Source organism: Paramisgurnus dabryanus, chromosome 9, assembly GCF_030506205.2.
Source record: "Paramisgurnus dabryanus chromosome 9, PD_genome_1.1, whole genome shotgun sequence".
NCBI lineage: Eukaryota > Metazoa > Chordata > Actinopteri > Cypriniformes > Cobitidae > Paramisgurnus > Paramisgurnus dabryanus.
The window spans coordinates 2559818-2581740 of record NC_133345.1 but is presented as its reverse complement, the minus strand read 5'-3'; the positions used below and the strand labels follow the sequence as shown (position 1 = coordinate 2581740).

The 21923-nt window shown below is 35.7% G+C and overlaps 6 non-coding genes across 6 annotated transcripts; all 6 read left to right on the top strand.

Annotated features, from left to right (window-relative positions):
* The first annotated feature begins 5471 nt into the window (after positions 1-5471).
* Positions 5472-5662, top strand: LOC135764523 (U2 spliceosomal RNA). Its single transcript, XR_010540070.1, has one exon. It is a non-coding gene; the product is annotated as a U2 spliceosomal RNA (small nuclear RNA).
* A 782-nt stretch (positions 5663-6444) lies between these two features.
* On the top strand, positions 6445-6609 carry LOC135764359 (U1 spliceosomal RNA). Its single transcript, XR_010539911.1, has one exon. It is a non-coding gene; the product is annotated as a U1 spliceosomal RNA (small nuclear RNA).
* A 5683-nt stretch (positions 6610-12292) lies between these two features.
* On the top strand, positions 12293-12483 carry LOC135764504 (U2 spliceosomal RNA). Its single transcript, XR_010540051.1, has one exon. It is a non-coding gene; the product is annotated as a U2 spliceosomal RNA (small nuclear RNA).
* Positions 12484-13265: 782 nt separating this feature from the next.
* On the top strand, positions 13266-13430 carry LOC135764358 (U1 spliceosomal RNA). Its single transcript, XR_010539910.1, has one exon. It is a non-coding gene; the product is annotated as a U1 spliceosomal RNA (small nuclear RNA).
* Positions 13431-19110: 5680 nt separating this feature from the next.
* On the top strand, positions 19111-19301 carry LOC135764503 (U2 spliceosomal RNA). The gene has a single exon (XR_010540050.1). It is a non-coding gene; the product is annotated as a U2 spliceosomal RNA (small nuclear RNA).
* A 782-nt stretch (positions 19302-20083) lies between these two features.
* On the top strand, positions 20084-20248 carry LOC135764357 (U1 spliceosomal RNA). The gene has a single exon (XR_010539909.1). It is a non-coding gene; the product is annotated as a U1 spliceosomal RNA (small nuclear RNA).
* The last annotated feature ends 1675 nt before the right edge of the window (positions 20249-21923 follow it).

The window sequence follows — 21923 nt, the reverse complement described above, 5'->3', positions numbered from 1 at the left end:
AGACTAGCCATTAAATAGAACCACAATCAAACGGCTACATGTCTAAGAGCACAAAATAATGCTTAGATGATTCTTTTACTTCCAATATAAGAGGTTCTCGGGAATGGCAATCATCCAAACTAATAAATTATAAAGGCTTTTATAAGAAAATGACAACAGTTAAACAACCTAGACAGCGTTGGGCAATACAAAATGCTAATAAATACAAGACAAATTGAAATATTGTACATGCATGTACATTAAACCAGCCAACAAATCTGCCAATGGGCTACGACAATTTTTCTTGAATTAAGTGTTTATATCTAGATTTGTTTCTTACCCCTTTGGCAGATTTATTTGCTTGTTTTAAGCCCAAATTCTGAGTTTTTTCTCCCTAAAGGCTAGGTTTATTTTCTTAGGGCATTTTGCTCATCAAAAAATGCATCTTATTTTAAGACTTTCTAGATATTTGTATAGTTAAAACAGTTCGAAATAACAAGTAAGAAATGATTTTTTGCAATGTATTCATTCATTCGCTACCCTTCATACTACAGCTGTCGAAAAACCACAGCAACGTCGACAGACCTGGAAGCGTAGTTGTATTTGTTTAACTCACAAAGACAACGGGTAAAGTATTTTCTTGATTACCTAAATGACTTGCTGTAGGAAAATAAGTTTAGGTTTAAGGGGGGAAATACAGTTTAAAGGGATATTTCAATTTATGATGATAATTCTGTCATCATTTACTCATGCATACAGGCTTACAACAACACGAGGATTAGTTTTTTTCTGAGTAACACAAAAGAAGGTATTTTGAGGAATGATGGTAAACCCACAGCAGATAGTCACCATTGACTTCCATAGTAGGAATAAAAAAATATGATGGAATTTAATAGGTACCATCAACCGTGTGCTAACCATCACTTTGCAAAATATTTTCTTCATCATTTATCACGATACTTCCAAAATATTTTTTCCTACTAAGTCAATATTTCATTATTTGCTTTACAAGCTTAAAAATGATGGTGACAGGATTCCATGGTAATCACAAACAGGTAAACAAGTAAAATAATCACTATTTACTTTTAAAAGCATTTTGAAAATTGCTTGCTTATGCTGGGAGTAAAGGTATTTCATGCAAAAGGTATTTCCTCTTTAAAAGGTAATGTATGCTTCTTTTAAAGCTGACACATTTGCCACATTAAAATAACAGAAATGTGTACTGTTTAAACTTTTTGGAGCCGGTGTGTCTGTGTTCTTGGGGCACACATCTACATGTAAAAGCAGAATTGCTTATTATTCTTCTCTATTTCTTGTATAGGTCAATTATGAGTGAAGAACCGTTCACCAAATGAAGACCGCAGCCAGGTGACGGGATCCTGTGGTAATCACAAACAGGTAAACCAGTAAAATAATCATCATTTAATGTTAAAATAATTTTGAAAATTGAAGTTCTGTGTGTTCTTATTGTACTTTATTTATTTCTGCAGGTAAGCACCATACCGTAAGCTTCATTCCCTTTATAACAGGTAAGGTTCATACTGTTTTATTCTTTTGTACTGTTTTATTCGTACTGTTTTAAATCATTCAGTAAATGCAAAGTTAAACTGATGTGTTTTTAATCTAGATTTAAAAGTGTCTACTGTTGAAGCACATCTGATCTCTTCTGAAAGCTGATAATAACTGAATGCTGAGGCACCTTGTTTTGAGTGAACCCTTGTTTTTTCTAAATGACCTGATCCTATTGATCCGAGTAATCGGTTTCATATTCGATTAGCATATCTGTCATGTATTGTAGCCATGAAGTGGTTTTTAAACAAGAAACAGTACTTTTTAAATCCATTGACCATTGCAATAATCGGCCCTGCTGGTGATGAAAGCATGAACAAGTTTCTCTAAGTCCTGTCTTGAGACAAAACCTCTAATTCTGGCAATATTTCTGAGATGGTAGTAAAAGCAGAATTCCTTATTATTTTTCTCTATCTCAGGCTCTACGGCATATATGTCATGATTTTATTTGTCTATTTATATGTCTATTTACAAGGACTGCCTTGGCCAAATGTTATTGTTAATTAATATTGAAGCAGTTATTTAACATAGGTCCTTTGAGTAGTGATTTGTGTAATGATCCATATGTCTATTTTTATGTATATTTTTAACTTAGGAATGTGATTTTAAAGCTCATATTTGTTATTGTATGACACCTCTCATGTTATGAAAGTAAAAAATAAATGTATTTTCTGATGTCTTGCATTTCTGTTTTTAAACTGTTAATCCTTATCAAGTGCTATACATTAGAAAGTGGATATAGAGTGAAATGCACACGGTGAATAATGAACGCAGACCTTCAGTGCCGGACCTCTGACCCGCTAACCTCCATCCCGACAGCCAGCGCCTTCTCCGGATGCCATTGCGGTATCGCTTCTCGGCTTTTTGGGTAAGATCGAGTGGACACCGGGGACTACACGTTTAAATGGATTTTTGACCTTCGGCTATGGAAGCGAGGCTTGTTCCGTCCACTCCGTGCATCGACTCTGGCGCTTTCCGGGGACAAATAAGGTGAGTTTAAAATCAGAGTTTGCTTCTTTAGTGCGTGGTTGCCAGTTTGTTTGCCAGTCCGTGGTCCATAATACGTTCCGCGTTCGTGGTCTCTCCATCGCTCAGTACTTTTCTGTGTTTCTATTTTACGTAAAGCTAACACCAAAACGATTGTGGAAGGCGCTATATAGATTGTTCTCAAAGAAAAAAAACGAGAAACAAACCCATGTGAATATGGGTCAAATTATCTAGGCGGAGCACTTCGTTCAAAGAAAAACGCAACAGAATTGTTTGCGTTGAACAAAGACAATGGTGCCTGCAGACATCGAATGTGTATTGTGGATAAAAAATGGCCAGTGGGGTGGGACAATTTTTCTTGAATTAAGTGTTTATGGGAAAAGTTCACGAATTTTTTCTTACCCTGTAGTCAGATTTATTTGCTTGTTTTAAGCATAAAATAACAGGAGAAGAAATTGTGTAGCGGGAGCAGAGGGTTTTTTTTCGTTCAAAGAAAAGCAGCGTGGCACGAATGAATGTTTGGCTGAAATGCTATCGTAATTTCCCCCTTAATTTTCCTTACAAACATGAAACCAGAGAGAAGGGTCAGTTGGCATCGAATTGCACCTTGTATTCGGTGATTGATTGAGGAAAAATATGCGTATGTGTATATATATACTTGTTTTGTTGAACAGAGACAATGGCCGCGTGCTCCAGCGTCACCTATATGCCTATTTCACAAAATGGCGGCTTTGACCGGAAGTAGGGAAAACATCGTTCAGGTTGCACCACTACGATGGCCACTCAATATAGTATGGACTGACAGCTGCTTTGTTTTCTCCTACACATGAATTTACTTGTAAAAATAACAATAACAGATATTGTCGATTGGTGTTATATTATTTTTTTAGCATTTCGTATTATCAAAATATATCATATGTTAGACAGCTTATCAATTTTAAATAAAATAACGAGACATACATAACTATTCGTGTCTGCTCCCGTTTATTGTAATGAGTGTGCACATTTGGAGAAATACTTAGACATTTTACTTCTTATTTCTTTAGACTGAATAATTATTTCTTATTAATTCCAAAGTATGCGACCCGATGATCTAATCGTGGTGTTGTATGTGCTATTCCTCGTTTGTTTGCCTGCATCCATTGCTTTACGGCTTGCTTGTTGCGTTTAAATGCACATTTGATTTCTTTACCAGCATTGGATTTAGACCATTCAATGAGAAGAGTTAACAGCGTTTATTATGATTGATAAGCCCTCAACGGAGAATGAGGTCGGCATACATTAAAAGCCTTATTTTGTTTTTATCGTGTGCCTTCCAAAATGTATGCGACGAAACTTAAATCACGCAAAATATGAATGGTAACTAGACGTGCTTGTTGTGTGCAAGGAGTGCATTTATTTGTAAACTTTTGCTAAATCAAAATGGTTTATTTGTATTTGCTTTTTACCTGGGTTTTATCAGGTTCGCAGTCGGGACATTTTTAATCCATAGTGTATGCATAATTAATTTCAAAGAAATAAGAAGTAAAATGTGTAAGTATTCCTCAAAATGTGCTTTGGACTAAGTCCCCCGTCATCACAGCAAACGGGAGCAGACCCGAATAGGTATGGCTAGTTATTTTATTAAAAATTTCCAGCCGTCTGTAAATTTATGTTTGAAAGAAAAAAGTAAATTAATATCTTACTTACTGTTTTTGTCTTGTTTTCTAGTGAATATCTGACAATGCTTAAATGGAGATACATTTACTTGGTAAGCAAAGTGGCTTAAGATATTATGTATTGTAATAGAAAATTGTTATAAAAACGTTTTGTTTTTGCTGGGAATTCTTGTATATATTTCACAGCTATATAATTAATTATAATAACGCACTTTTTGTTGATAAACATGTTAAAAAATACATTAACACATAATAATGTGGCAACAAATCAAATGTGCATTTAAATGCAACAAGCAAAAATAAATAAATAAAGCAAATGCACGGAAAAGAAACGAGGAATAAAAGAAACACCGCGATTAAAAAAATCAGATCGCATACTTTGTAAAATAATTGAAATAAATTATAAAAATCAACAGGTTTATATTTAAAACAAATTAAAAATATCTGCCAGCGGGGTAAGAAAAATAAACTTAATTCTAGTTTCAACTTAATTCAATAATAAACTCAATTTAGGTTTATTTTTCTTACCCCACTGGCAGATATTTTTACTTGTTTTAAGCCTTAACCTATTACATTTTAGAATTTATTTCAGTAAACAAGACTTAAATTCTAAGCCACTTTGCTTATTAAGTAAATGTATCTCGATTTAAGAATTATTTTTTAACTCGAAAACATTAAGAAAATACTAAGTAAACGAACAAATTGGGATGTTCAAAACACTTAAATATTTTTTTTCACTCTACCCTTCATATTACAGCTGTCGAAAAACCACAGCAACGTTGACAGACCCGGAAGCCATGATACATTAGCAGTTTTTAAAATAAGTTAAATCTAGAATCCTTATTGGTTTTAGATACTTTAAAGCAATGAATGATCTTCTTTCTTTTGAATTGATTTGGTATTATGGAGGAGCTCTGTGTCTGGTTATTGAAGATGATTTGTTCTTTGCTCCTATGTTGGCTTATTTTTTTGTTATTTCCGTTACTATATATATTTTTTTCTTTGTTTTTTCTGATTTGAGGTTATGAAAATGTTTTAATTTGTAATAAAGGTTTTTTGAAAATTCTAAATTCTCTCTATCTCTCTCTCTCTCTCTCTCTCTCTCTCTCTCATGAGCGTGGATCAGATCCTGCATTAAAACATGAACTTCTGATTTGCTAGCTCAACGTTCTACCTCTGGGTTATACAATGAGAACGTATAGAGTTAAATGCCCGCTAGCCTCCACCCCAAAAGCCAGCGCCTTCGCCGGCTCCCCCTTTGGCTGCGTCTATTCCGGTATCGCTTCTCGGCCTTTTGGCTAAGATCAAGTGTATTATCTGTTCTTATCAGTTTAATGTCTGATACGTCTCCTATCCGGGGACTATATGTTAAATGGATTTTTGACCTTCGGAAATGGAAGCGGAGCTTGCTCCTTCCACTCCATGCATCAACATGGTATTGCAGTGTTTCCATGAATGGTGCGCTCCCCATCTCGGGGATAAATAAGTCAAGTATAAAAAAAGAATTTGCTTCTTTTGTGCGTGAGTGACGGTGTTTTTTCTAATCCGTGTGTTTTAAAATTGCTGTGGTTTCGTTGGCTTTATTGGTTTAACGAAAAGCTTGCGTGGAAATGAACACGCTGATAAAGAAATGTTTTTGTAATGTATTTAATTATTTTCTTTACAAGTTTGCGGAGGTGATACGAGGACGAATTAAACATCCTCGACACAGCTGAAGGCGCAACAAAAGCGAACGAGACCGATTGGAATGTTAAAAACACCTGAAAACTTTTTTCACTACCCTTCATACTACAGCTGTCGAAACACCACAGCAACGTCGACAGACCTGGAAGCATAGCTGTACTTGTTTAACTCACAACGACAACGGGTAAGTCATTGAGCCCTGTGTTTTTATTTATCCACGTTCTAAAATTGCTATGCTTTCGTTGTTTCTTGATTGCTCTGTACATTTCTTTGTTTCTATTCCACGTAAAGTTACTTTGTAATAACGAAACCATATATTTGAATGCGCAATTTAAATCCATTTGATTTAAATTGTTTCACATATTTCACTCTACACGGTTCAACCGGGCTGGAAACGGAATAAAAACAGGGTAGATCTCGAAGAATGTTTGGTCTCAGACGTGGCTTCGTGCGCTTTCCACCTGGTCACACACAGTAAATGAAATGTTAGTCGGACGGCCTCCGGGGGCGCCGTCGATGTGATCGGTCACAGGAAGATGCGGCCGTCTGGCCTCAAAGGGTGTCGCTCATACTTACCTGGCAGGGGAGACACCATGATCATGAAGGTGGTTCACCCAGGGCGAGGCTCAGCCATTGCACTCCGGTTGGGCTGACCCTTTGCGAATTCCCCAAATGTGGGAATCTCGACTGCAAAATTTCTGATAGTGGGGGACTGCGTTCGCGCTCTCCCCTGACCTTTGTGTTAAAAATAGATTCGCTTGTCGTTTTACGTAAAATCCAAGAGACGTCTAACCACGGCCCAAGAATACATTAGTCATCAAAAAAGCGGCTATTCAACGACTACATAACTTTTAATAGACAGCGAATATGTGTCTAGGCTAAAACAAGGCTTAATTTGGGCTGTCAGTGAAAATCTAATAGCCGTTTGACCATTCCAAACGAATAGACTAGCCATTAAATAGAACCACAATCAAACGACTACATGTCTAAGAGCACAAAATAATGCTTAGATGATTCTTTTACTTCCAATATAAGAGGTTCTCGGGAATGGCAATCATCCAAACTAATAAATTATAAAGGCTTTTATAAGAAAATGACAACAGTTAAACAACCTAGACAGCGTTGGGCAATACAAAATGCTAATAAATACAAGACAAATTGAAATATTGTACATGCATGTACATTAAACAAGCCAACAAATCTGCCAATGGGCTACGACAATTTTTCTTGAATTAAGTGTTTATATCTAGATTTGTTTCTTACCCCTTTGGCAGATTTATTTGCTTGTTTTAAGCCCAAATTCTGAGTTTTTTCTCCCTAAAGGCTAGGTTTATTTTCTTAGGGCATTTTGCTCATCAAAAAATGCATCTTATTTTAAGACTTTCTAGATATTTGTATAGTTAAAACAGTTCGAAATAACAAGTAAGAAATGATTTTTTGCAATGTATTCATTCATTCGCTACCCTTCATACTACAGCTGTCGAAAAACCACAGCAACGTCGACAGACCTGGAAGCGTAGCTGTATTTGTTTAACTCACAAAGACAACGGGTAAAGTATTTTCTTGATTACCTAAATGACTTGCTGTAAGAAAATAAGTTTAGGTTTAAGGGGGGGAAATACAGTTTAAAGGGATATTTCAATTTATGATGATAATTCTGTCATCATTTACTCATGCATACAGGCTTACAACAACACGAGGATTAGTTTTTTTCTGAGTAACACAAAAGAAGGTATTTTGAGGAATGATGGTAAACCCACAGCAGATAGTCACCATTGACTTCCATAGTAGGAATAAAAAAATATGATGGAATTTAATAGGTACCATCAACCGTGTGCTAACCATCACTTTGCAAAATATTTTCTTCATCATTTATCACGATACTTCCAAAATATTTTTTCCTACTAAGTCAATATTTCATTATTTGCTTTACAAGCTTAAAAATGATGGTGACAGGATTCCATGGTAATCACAAACAGGTAAACAAGTAAAATAATCACTATTTACTTTTAAAAGCATTTTGAAAATTGCTTGCTTATGCTGGGAGTAAAGGTATTTCATGCAAAAGGTATTTCCTCTTTAAAAGGTAATGTATGCTTCTTTTAAAGCTGACACATTTGCCACATTAAAATAACAGAAATGTGTACTGTTTAAACTTTTTGGAGCCGGTGTGTCTGTGTTCTTGGGGCACACATCTACATGTAAAAGCAGAATTGCTTATTATTCTTCTCTATTTCTTGTATAGGTCAATTATGAGTGAAGAACCGTTCACCAAATGAAGACCGCAGCCAGGTGACGGGATCCTGTGGTAATCACAAACAGGTAAACCAGTAAAATAATCATCATTTAATGTTAAAATAATTTTGAAAATTGAAGTTCTGTGTGTTCTTATTGTACTTTATTTATTTCTGCAGGTAAGCACCATACCGTAAGCTTCATTCCCTTTATAACAGGTAAGGTTCATACTGTTTTATTCTTTTGTACTGTTTTATTCGTACTGTTTTAAATCATTCAGTAAATGCAAAGTTAAACTGATGTGTTTTTAATCTAGATTTAAAAGTGTCTACTGTTGAAGCACATCTGATCTCTTCTGAAAGCTGATAATAACTGAATGCTGAGGCACCTTGTTTTGAGTGAACCCTTGTTTTTTCTAAATGACCTGATCCTATTGATCCGAGTAATCGGTTTCATATTCGATTAGCATATCTGTCATGTATTGTAGCCATGAAGTGGTTTTTAAACAAGAAACAGTACTTTTTAAATCCATTGACCATTGCAATAATCGGCCCTGCTGGTGATGAAAGCATGAACAAGTTTCTCTAAGTCCTGTCTTGAGACAAAACCTCTAATTCTGGCAATATTTCTGAGATGGTAGTAAAAGCAGAATTCCTTATTATTTTTCTCTATCTCAGGCTCTACGGCATATATGTCATGATTTTATTTGTCTATTTATATGTCTATTTACAAGGACTGCCTTGGCCAAATGTTATTGTTAATTAATATTGAAGCAGTTATTTAACATAGGTCCTTTGAGTAGTGATTTGTGTAATGATCCATATGTCTATTTTTATGTATATTTTTAACTTAGGAATGTGATTTTAAAGCTCATATTTGTTATTGTATGACACCTCTCATGTTATGAAAGTAAAAAATAAATGTATTTTCTGATGTCTTGCATTTCTGTTTTTAAACTGTTAATCCTTATCAAGTGCTATACATTAGAAAGTGGATATAGAGTGAAATGCACACGGTGAATAATGAACGCAGACCTTCAGTGCCGGACCTCTGACCCGCTAACCTCCATCCCGACAGCCAGCGCCTTCTCCGGATGCCATTGCGGTATCGCTTCTCGGCTTTTTGGGTAAGATCGAGTGGACACCGGGGACTACACGTTTAAATGGATTTTTGACCTTCGGCTATGGAAGCGAGGCTTGTTCCGTCCACTCCGTGCATCGACTCTGGCGCTTTCCGGGGACAAATAAGGTGAGTTTAAAATCAGAGTTTGCTTCTTTAGTGCGTGGTTGCCAGTTTGTTTGCCAGTCCGTGGTCCATAATACGTTCCGCGTTCGTGGTCTCTCCATCGCTCAGTACTTTTCTGTGTTTCTATTTTACGTAAAGCTAACACCAAAACGATTGTGGAAGGCGCTATATAGATTGTTCTCAAAGAAAAAAAACGAGAAACAAACCCATGTGAATATGGGTCAAATTATCTAGGCGGAGCACTTCGTTCAAAGAAAAACGCAACAGAATTGTTTGCGTTGAACAAAGACAATGGTGCCTGCAGACATCGAATGTGTATTGTGGATAAAAAATGGCCAGTGGGGTGGGACAATTTTTCTTGAATTAAGTGTTTATGGGAAAAGTTCACGAATTTTTTCTTACCCTGTAGTCAGATTTATTTGCTTGTTTTAAGCATAAAATAACAGGAGAAGAAATTGTGTAGCGGGAGCAGAGGGTTTTTTTTCGTTCAAAGAAAAGCAGCGTGGCACGAATGAATGTTTGGCTGAAATGCTATCGTAATTTCCCCCTTAATTTTCCTTACAAACATGAAACCAGAGAGAAGGGTCAGTTGGCATCGAATTGCACCTTGTATTCGGTGATTGATTGAGGAAAAATATGCGTATGTGTATATATATACTTGTTTTGTTGAACAGAGACAATGGCCGCGTGCTCCAGCGTCACCTATATGCCTATTTCACAAAATGGCGGCTTTGACCGGAAGTAGGGAAAACATCGTTCAGGTTGCACCACTACGATGGCCACTCAATATAGTATGGACTGACAGCTGCTTTGTTTTCTCCTACACATGAATTTACTTGTAAAAATAACAATAACAGATATTGTCGATTGGTGTTATATTATTTTTTTAGCATTTCGTATTATCAAAATATATCATATGTTAGACAGCTTATCAATTTTAAATAAAATAACGAGACATACATAACTATTCGTGTCTGCTCCCGTTTATTGTAATGAGTGTGCACATTTGGAGAAATACTTAGAAATTTTACTTCTTATTTCTTTAGACTGAATAATTATTTCTTATTAATTCCAAAGTATGCGACCCGATGATCTAATCGTGGTGTTGTATGTGCTATTCCTCGTTTGTTTGCCTGCATCCATTGCTTTACGGCTTGCTTGTTGCGTTTAAATGCACATTTGATTTCTTTACCAGCATTGGATTTAGACCATTCAATGAGAAGAGTTAACAGCGTTTATTATGATTGATAAGCCCTCAACGGAGAATGAGGTCGGCATACATTAAAAGCCTTATTTTGTTTTTATCGTGTGCCTTCCAAAATGTATGCGACGAAACTTAAATCACGCAAAATATGAATGGTAACTAGACGTGCTTGTTGTGTGCAAGGAGTGCATTTATTTGTAAACTTTTGCTAAATCAAAATGGTTTATTTGTATTTGCTTTTTACCTGGGTTTTATCAGGTTCGCAGTCGGGACATTTTTAATCCATAGTGTATGCATAATTAATTTCAAAGAAATAAGAAGTAAAATGTGTAAGTATTCCTCAAAATGTGCTTTGGACTAAGTCCCCCGTCATCACAGCAAACGGGAGCAGACCCGAATAGGTATGGCTAGTTATTTTATTAAAAATTTCCAGCCGTCTGTAAATTTATGTTTGAAAGAAAAAAGTAAATTAATATCTTACTTACTGTTTTTGTCTTGTTTTCTAGTGAATATCTGACAATGCTTAAATGGAGATACATTTACTTGGTAAGCAAAGTGGCTTAAGATATTATGTATTGTAATAGAAAATTGTTATAAAAACGTTTTGTTTTTGCTGGGAATTCTTGTATATATTTCACAGCTATATAATTAATTATAATAACGCACTTTTTGTTGATAAACATGTTAAAAAATACATTAACACATAATAATGTGGCAACAAATCAAATGTGCATTTAAATGCAACAAGCAAAAATAAATAAATAAAGCAAATGCACGGAAAAGAAACGAGGAATAAAAGAAACACCGCGATTAAAAAAATCAGATCGCATACTTTGTAAAATAATTGAAATAAATTATAAAAATCAACAGGTTTATATTTAAAACAAATTAAAAATATCTGCCAGCGGGGTAAGAAAAATAAACTTAATTCTAGTTTCAACTTAATTCAATAATAAACTCAATTTAGGTTTATTTTTCTTACCCCACTGGCAGATATTTTTACTTGTTTTAAGCCTTAACCTATTACATTTTAGAATTTATTTCAGTAAACAAGACTTAAATTCTAAGCCACTTTGCTTATTAAGTAAATGTATCTCGATTTAAGAATTATTTTTTAACTCGAAAACATTAAGAAAATACTAAGTAAACGAACAAATTGGGATGTTCAAAACACTTAAATATTTTTTTTCACTCTACCCTTCATATTACAGCTGTCGAAAAACCACAGCAACGTTGACAGACCCGGAAGCCATGATACATTAGCAGTTTTTAAAATAAGTTAAATCTAGAATCCTTATTGGTTTTAGATACTTTAAAGCAATGAATGATCTTCTTTCTTTTGAATTGATTTGGTATTATGGAGGAGCTCTGTGTCTGGTTATTGAAGATGATTTGTTCTTTGCTCCTATGTTGGCTTATTTTTTTGTTATTTCCGTTACTATATATATTTTTTTCTTTGTTTTTTCTGATTTGAGGTTATGAAAATGTTTTAATTTGTAATAAAGGTTTTTTGAAAATTCTAAATTCTCTCTATCTCTCTCTCTCTCTCTCTCTCTCTCTCTCTCATGAGCGTGGATCAGATCCTGCATTAAAACATGAACTTCTGATTTGCTAGCTCAACGTTCTACCTCTGGGTTATACAATGAGAACGTATAGAGTTAAATGCCCGCTAGCCTCCACCCCAAAAGCCAGCGCCTTCGCCGGCTCCCCCTTTGGCTGCGTCTATTCCGGTATCGCTTCTCGGCCTTTTGGCTAAGATCAAGTGTAGTATCTGTTCTTATCAGTTTAATGTCTGATACGTCTCCTATCCGGGGACTATATGTTAAATGGATTTTTGACCTTCGGAAATGGAAGCGGAGCTTGCTCCTTCCACTCCATGCATCAACATGGTATTGCAGTGTTTCCATGAATGGTGCGCTCCCCATCTCGGGGATAAATAAGTCAAGTATAAAAAAAGAATTTGCTTCTTTTGTGCGTGAGTGACGGTGTTTTTTCTAATCCGTGTGTTTTAAAATTGCTGTGGTTTCGTTGGCTTTATTGGTTTAACGAAAAGCTTGCGTGGAAATGAACACGCTGATAAAGAAATGTTTTTGTAATGTATTTAATTATTTTCTTTACAAGTTTGCGGAGGTGATACGAGGACGAATTAAACATCCTCGACACAGCTGAAGGCGCAACAAAAGCGAACGAGACCGATTGGAATGTTAAAAACACCTGAAAACTTTTTTCACTACCCTTCATACTACAGCTGTCGAAACACCACAGCAACGTCGACAGACCTGGAAGCATAGCTGTACTTGTTTAACTCACAACGACAACGGGTAAGTCATTGAGCCCTGTGTTTTTATTTATCCACGTTCTAAAATTGCTATGCTTTCGTTGTTTCTTGATTGCTCTGTACATTTCTTTGTTTCTATTCCACGTAAAGTTACTTTGTAATAACGAAACCATATATTTGAATGCGCAATTTAAATCCATTTGATTTAAATTGTTTCACATATTTCACTCTACACGGTTCAACCGGGCTGGAAACGGAATAAAAACAGGGTAGATCTCGAAGAATGTTTGGTCTCAGACGTGGCTTCGTGCGCTTTCCACCTGGTCACACACAGTAAATGAAATGTTAGTCGGACGGCCTCCGGGGGCGCCGTCGATGTGATCGGTCACAGGAAGATGCGGCCGTCTGGCCTCAAAGGGTGTCGCTCATACTTACCTGGCAGGGGAGACACCATGATCATGAAGGTGGTTCACCCAGGGCGAGGCTCAGCCATTGCACTCCGGTTGGGCTGACCCTTTGCGAATTCCCCAAATGTGGGAATCTCGACTGCAAAATTTCTGATAGTGGGGGACTGCGTTCGCGCTCTCCCCTGACCTTTGTGTTAAAAATAGATTCGCTTGTCGTTTTACGTAAAATCCAAGAGACGTCTAACCACGGCCCAAGAATACATTAGTCATCAAAAAAGCGGCTATTCAACGACTACATAACTTTTAATAGACAGCGAATATGTGTCTAGGCTAAAACAAGGCTTAATTTGGGCTGTCAGTGAAAATCTAATAGCCGTTTGACCATTCCAAACGAATAGACTAGCCATTAAATAGAACCACAATCAAACGACTACATGTCTAAGAGCACAAAATAATGCTTAGATGATTCTTTTACTTCCAATATAAGAGGTTCTCGGGAATGGCAATCATCCAAACTAATAAATTATAAAGGCTTTTATAAGAAAATGACAACAGTTAAACAACCTAGACAGCGTTGGGCAATACAAAATGCTAATAAATACAAGACAAATTGAAATATTGTACATGCATGTACATTAAACAAGCCAACAAATCTGCCAATGGGCTACGACAATTTTTCTTGAATTAAGTGTTTATATCTAGATTTGTTTCTTACCCCTTTGGCAGATTTATTTGCTTGTTTTAAGCCCAAATTCTGAGTTTTTTCTCCCTAAAGGCTAGGTTTATTTTCTTAGGGCATTTTGCTCATCAAAAAATGCATCTTATTTTAAGACTTTCTAGATATTTGTATAGTTAAAACAGTTCGAAATAACAAGTAAGAAATGATTTTTTGCAATGTATTCATTCATTCGCTACCCTTCATACTACAGCTGTCGAAAAACCACAGCAACGTCGACAGACCTGGAAGCGTAGCTGTATTTGTTTAACTCACAAAGACAACGGGTAAAGTATTTTCTTGATTACCTAAATGACTTGCTGTAAGAAAATAAGTTTAGGTTTAAGGGGGGGAAATACAGTTTAAAGGGATATTTCAATTTATGATGATAATTCTGTCATCATTTACTCATGCATACAGGCTTACAACAACACGAGGATTAGTTTTTTTCTGAGTAACACAAAAGAAGGTATTTTGAGGAATGATGGTAAACCCACAGCAGATAGTCACCATTGACTTCCATAGTAGGAATAAAAAAATATGATGGAATTTAATAGGTACCATCAACCGTGTGCTAACCATCACTTTGCAAAATATTTTCTTCATCATTTATCACGATACTTCCAAAATATTTTTTCCTACTAAGTCAATATTTCATTATTTGCTTTACAAGCTTAAAAATGATGGTGACAGGATTCCATGGTAATCACAAACAGGTAAACAAGTAAAATAATCACTATTTACTTTTAAAAGCATTTTGAAAATTGCTTGCTTATGCTGGGAGTAAAGGTATTTCATGCAAAAGGTATTTCCTCTTTAAAAGGTAATGTATGCTTCTTTTAAAGCTGACACATTTGCCACATTAAAATAACAGAAATGTGTACTGTTTAAACTTTTTGGAGCCGGTGTGTCTGTGTTCTTGGGGCACACATCTACATGTAAAAGCAGAATTGCTTATTATTCTTCTCTATTTCTTGTATAGGTCAATTATGAGTGAAGAACCGTTCACCAAATGAAGACCGCAGCCAGGTGACGGGATCCTGTGGTAATCACAAACAGGTAAACCAGTAAAATAATCATCATTTAATGTTAAAATAATTTTGAAAATTGAAGTTCTGTGTGTTCTTATTGTACTTTATTTATTTCTGCAGGTAAGCACCATACCGTAAGCTTCATTCCCTTTATAACAGGTAAGGTTCATACTGTTTTATTCTTTTGTACTGTTTTATTCGTACTGTTTTAAATCATTCAGTAAATGCAAAGTTAAACTGATGTGTTTTTAATCTAGATTTAAAAGTGTCTACTGTTGAAGCACATCTGATCTCTTCTGAAAGCTGATAATAACTGAATGCTGAGGCACCTTGTTTTGAGTGAACCCTTGTTTTTTCTAAATGACCTTGACCCTATTGATCCGAGTAATCGGTTTCATATTCGATTAGCATATCTGTCATGTATTGTAGCCATGAAGTGGTTTTTAAACAAGAAACAGTACTTTTTAAATCCATTGACCATTGCAATAATCGGCCCTGCTGGTGATGAAAGCATGAACAAGTTTCTCTAAGTCCTGTCTTGAGACAAAACCTCTAATTCTGGCAATATTTCTGAGATGGTAGTAAAAGCAGAATTCCTTATTATTTTTCTCTATCTCAGGCTCTACGGCATATATGTCATGATTTTATTTGTCTATTTATATGTCTATTTACAAGGACTGCCTTGGCCAAATGTTATTGTTAATTAATATTGAAGCAGTTATTTAACATAGGTCCTTTGAGTAGTGATTTGTGTAATGATCCATATGTCTATTTTTATGTATATTTTTAACTTAGGAATGTGATTTTAAAGCTCATATTTGTTATTGTATGACACCTCTCATGTTATGAAAGTAAAAAATAAATGTATTTTCTGATGTCTTGCATTTCTGTTTTTAAACTGTTAATCCTTATCAAGTGCTATACATTAGAAAGTGGATATAGAGTGAAATGCACACGGTGAATAATGAACGCAGACCTTCAGTGCCGGACCTCTGACCCGCTAACCTCCATCCCGACAGCCAGCGCCTTCTCCGGATGCCATTGCGGTATCGCTTCTCGGCTTTTTGGGTAAGATCGAGTGGACACCGGGGACTACACGTTTAAATGGATTTTTGACCTTCGGCTATGGAAGCGAGGCTTGTTCCGTCCACTCCGTGCATCGACTCTGGCGCTTTCCGGGGACAAATAAGGTGAGTTTAAAATCAGAGTTTGCTTCTTTAGTGCGTGGTTGCCAGTTTGTTTGCCAGTCCGTGGTCCATAATACGTTCCGCGTTCGTGGTCTCTCCATCGCTCAGTACTTTTCTGTGTTTCTATTTTACGTAAAGCTAACACCAAAACGATTGTGGAAGGCGCTATATAGATTGTTCTCAAAGAAAAAAAACGAGAAACAAACCCATGTGAATATGGGTCAAATTATCTAGGCGGAGCACTTCGTTCAAAGAAAAACGCAACAGAATTGTTTGCGTTGAACAAAGACAATGGTGCCTGCAGACATCGAATGTGTATTGTGGATAAAAAATGGCCAGTGGGGTGGGACAATTTTTCTTGAATTAAGTGTTTATGGGAAAAGTTCACGAATTTTTTCTTACCCTGTAGTCAGATTTATTTGCTTGTTTTAAGCATAAAATAACAGGAGAAGAAATTGTGTAGCGGGAGCAGAGGGTTTTTTTTCGTTCAAAGAAAAGCAGCGTGGCACGAATGAATGTTTGGCTGAAATGCTATCGTAATTTCCCCCTTAATTTTCCTTACAAACATGAAACCAGAGAGAAGGGTCAGTTGGCATCGAATTGCACCTTGTATTCGGTGATTGATTGAGGAAAAATATGCGTATGTGTATATATATACTTGTTTTGTTGAACAGAGACAATGGCCGCGTGCTCCAGCGTCACCTATATGCCTATTTCACAAAATGGCGGCTTTGACCGGAAGTAGGGAAAACATCGTTCAGGTTGCACCACTACGATGGCCACTCAATATAGTATGGACTGACAGCTGCTTTGTTTTCTCCTACACATGAATTTACTTGTAAAAATAACAATAACAGATATTGTCGATTGGTGTTATATTATTTTTTTAGCATTTCGTATTATCAAAATATATCATATGTTAGACAGCTTATCAATTTTAAATAAAATAACGAGACATACATAACTATTCGTGTCTGCTCCCGTTTATTGTAATGAGTGTGCACATTTGGAGAAATACTTAGAAATTTTACTTCTTATTTCTTTAGACTGAATAATTATTTCTTATTAATTCCAAAGTATGCGACCCGATGATCTAATCGTGGTGTTGTATGTGCTATTCCTCGTTTGTTTGCCTGCATCCATTGCTTTACGGCTTGCTTGTTGCGTTTAAATGCACATTTGATTTCTTTACCAGCATTGGATTTAGACCATTCAATGAGAAGAGTTAACAGCGTTTATTATGATTGATAAGCCCTCAACGGAGAATGAGGTCGGCATACATTAAAAGCCTTATTTTGTTTTTATCGTGTGCCTTCCAAAATGTATGCGACGAAACTTAAATCACGCAAAATATGAATGGTAACTAGACGTGCTTGTTGTGTGCAAGGAGTGCATTTATTTGTAAACTTTTGCTAAATCAAAATGGTTTATTTGTATTTGCTTTTTACCTGGGTTTTATCAGGTTCGCAGTCGGGACATTTTTAATCCATAGTGTATGCATAATTAATTTCAAAGAAATAAGAAGTAAAATGTGTAAGTATTCCTCAAAATGTGCTTTGGACTAAGTCCCCCGTCATCACAGCAAACGGGAGCAGACCCGAATAGGTATGGCTAGTTATTTTATTAAAAATTTCCAGCCGTCTGTAAATTTATGTTTGAAAGAAAAAAGTAAATTAATATCTTACTTACTGTTTTTGTCTTGTTTTCTAGTGAATATCTGACAATGCTTAAATGGAGATACATTTACTTGGTAAGCAAAGTGGCTTAAGATATTATGTATTGTAATAGAAAATTGTTATAAAAACGTTTTGTTTTTGCTGGGAATTCTTGTATATATTTCACAGCTATATAATTAATTATAATAACGCACTTTTTGTTGATAAACATGTTAAAAAATACATTAACACATAATAATGTGGCAACAAATCAAATGTGCATTTAAATGCAACAAGCAAAAATAAATAAATAAAGCAAATGCACGGAAAAGAAACGAGGAATAAAAGAAACACCGCGATTAAAAAAATCAGATCGCATACTTTGTAAAATAATTGAAATAAATTATAAAAATCAACAGGTTTATATTTAAAACAAATAAAAAATATCTGCCAGCGGGGTAAGAAAAATAAACTTAATTCTAGTTTCAACTTAATTCAATAATAAACTCAATTTAGGTTTATTTTTCTTACCCCACTGGCAGATATTTTTACTTGTTTTAAGCCTTAACCTATTACATTTTAGAATTTATTTCAGTAAACAAGACTTAAATTCTAAGCCACTTTGCTTATTAAGTAAATGTATCTCGATTTAAGAATTATTTTTTAACTCGAAAACATTAAGAAAATACTAAGTAAACGAACAAATTGGGATGTTCAAAACACTTAAATATTTTTTTTCACTCTACCCTTCATATTACAGCTGTCGAAAAACCACAGCAACGTTGACAGACCCGGAAGCCATGATACATTAGCAGTTTTTAAAATAAGTTAAATCTAGAATCCTTATTGGTTTTAGATACTTTAAAGCAATGAATGATCTTCTTTCTTTTGAATTGATTTGGTATTATGGAGGAGCTCTGTGTCTGGTTATTGAAGATGATTTGTTCTTTGCTCCTATGTTGGCTTATTTTTTTGTTATTTCCGTTACTATATATATTTTTTTCTTTGTTTTTTCTGATTTGAGGTTATGAAAATGTTTTAATTTGTAATAAAGGTTTTTTGAAAATTCTAAATTCTCTCTATCTCTCTCTCTCTCTCTCTCTCTCTCTCATGAGCGTGGATCAGATCCTGCATTAAAACATGAACTTCTGATTTGCTAGCTCAACGTTCTACCTCTGGGTTATACAATGAGAACGTATAGAGTTAAATGCCCGCTAGCCTCCACCCCAAAAGCCAGCGCCTTCGCCGGCTCCCCCTTTGGCTGCGTCTATTCCGGTATCGCTTCTCGGCCTTTTGGCTAAGATCAAGTGTAGTATCTGTTCTTATCAGTTTAATGTCTGATACGTCTCCTATCCGGGGACTATATGTTAAATGGATTTTTGACCTTCGGAAATGGAAGCGGAGCTTGCTCCTTCCACTCCATGCATCAACATGGTATTGCAGTGTTTCCATGAATGGTGCGCTCCCCATCTCGGGGATAAATAAGTCAAGTATAAAAAAAGAATTTGCTTCTTTTGTGCGTGAGTGACGGTGTTTTTTCTAATCCGTGTGTTTTAAAATTGCTGTGGTTTCGTTGGCTTTATTGGTTTAACGAAAAGCTTGCGTGGAAATGAACACGCTGATAAAGAAATGTTTTTGTAATGTATTTAATTATTTTCTTTACAAGTTTGCGGAGGTGATACGAGGACGAATTAAACATCCTCGACACAGCTGAAGGCGCAACAAAAGCGAACGAGACCGATTGGAATGTTAAAAACACCTGAAAACTTTTTTCACTACCCTTCATACTACAGCTGTCGAAACACCACAGCAACGTCGACAGACCTGGAAGCATAGCTGTACTTGTTTAACTCACAACGACAACGGGTAAGTCATTGAGCCCTGTGTTTTTATTTATCCACGTTCTAAAATTGCTATGCTTTCGTTGTTTCTTGATTGCTCTGTACATTTCTTTGTTTCTATTCCACGTAAAGTTACTTTGTAATAACGAAACCATATATTTGAATGCGCAATTTAAATCCATTTGATTTAAATTGTTTCACATATTTCACTCTACACGGTTCAACCGGGCTGGAAACGGAATAAAAACAGGGTAGATCTCGAAGAATGTTTGGTCTCAGACGTGGCTTCGTGCGCTTTCCACCTGGTCACACACAGTAAATGAAATGTTAGTCGGACGGCCTCCGGGGGCGCCGTCGATGTGATCGGTCACAGGAAGATGCGGCCGTCTGGCCTCAAAGGGTGTCGCTCATACTTACCTGGCAGGGGAGACACCATGATCATGAAGGTGGTTCACCCAGGGCGAGGCTCAGCCATTGCACTCCGGTTGGGCTGACCCTTTGCGAATTCCCCAAATGTGGGAATCTCGACTGCAAAATTTCTGATAGTGGGGGACTGCGTTCGCGCTCTCCCCTGACCTTTGTGTTAAAAATAGATTCGCTTGTCGTTTTACGTAAAATCCAAGAGACGTCTAACCACGGCCCAAGAATACATTAGTCATCAAAAAAGCGGCTATTCAACGACTACATAACTTTTAATAGACAGCGAATATGTGTCTAGGCTAAAACAAGGCTTAATTTGGGCTGTCAGTGAAAATCTAATAGCCGTTTGACCATTCCAAACGAATAGACTAGCCATTAAATAGAACCACAATCAAACGGCTACATGTCTAAGAGCACAAAATAATGCTTAGATGATTCTTTTACTTCCAATATAAGAGGTTCTCGGGAATGGCAATCATCCAAACTAATAAATTATAAAGGCTTTTATAAGAAAATGACAACAGTTAAACAACCTAGACAGCGTTGGGCAATACAAAATGCTAATAAATACAAGACAAATTGAAATATTGTACATGCATGTACATTAAACAAGCCAACAAATCTGCCAATGGGCTACGACAATTTTTCTTGAATTAAGTGTTTATATCTAGATTTGTTTCTTACCCCTTTGGCAGATTTATTTGCTTGTTTTAAGCCCAAATTCTGAGTTTTTTCTCCCTAAAGGCTAGGTTTATTTTCTTAGGGCATTTTGCTCATCAAAAAATGCATCTTATTTTAAGACTTTCTAGATATTTGTATAGTTAAAACAGTTCGAAATAACAAGTAAGAAATGATTTTTTGCAATGTATTCATTCATTCGCTACCCTTCATACTACAGCTGTCGAAAAACCACAGCAACGTCGACAGACCTGGAAGCGTAGCTGTATTTGTTTAACTCACAAAGACAACGGGTAAAGTATTTTCTTGATTACCTAAATGACTTGCTGTAAGAAAATAAGTTTAGGTTTAAGGGGGGGAAATACAGTTTAAAGGGATATTTCAATTTATGATGATAATTCTGTCATCATTTACTCATGCATACAGGCTTACAACAACACGAGGATTAGTTTTTTTCTGAGTAACACAAAAGAAGGTATTTTGAGGAATGATGGTAAACCCACAGCAGATAGTCACCATTGACTTCCATAGTAGGAATAAAAAAATATGATGGAATTTAATAGGTACCATCAACCGTGTGCTAACCATCACTTTGCAAAATATTTTCTTCATCATTTATCACGATACTTCCAAAATATTTTTTCCTACTAAGTCAATATTTCATTATTTGCTTTACAAGCTTAAAAATGATGGTGACAGGATTCCATGGTAATCACAAACAGGTAAACAAGTAAAATAATCACTATTTACTTTTAAAAGCATTTTGAAAATTGCTTGCTTATGCTGGGAGTAAAGGTATTTCATGCAAAAGGTATTTCCTCTTTAAAAGGTAATGTATGCTTCTTTTAAAGCTGACACATTTGCCACATTAAAATAACAGAAATGTGTACTGTTTAAACTTTTTGGAGCCGGTGTGTCTGTGTTCTTGGGGCACACATCTACATGTAAAAGCAGAATTGCTTATTATTCTTCTCTATTTCTTGTATAGGTCAATTATGAGTGAAGAACCGTTCACCAAATGAAGACCGCAGCCAGGTGACGGGATCCTGTGGTAATCACAAACAGGTAAACCAGTAAAATAATCATCATTTAATGTTAAAATAATTTTGAAAATTGAAGTTCTGTGTGTTCTTATTGTACTTTATTTATTT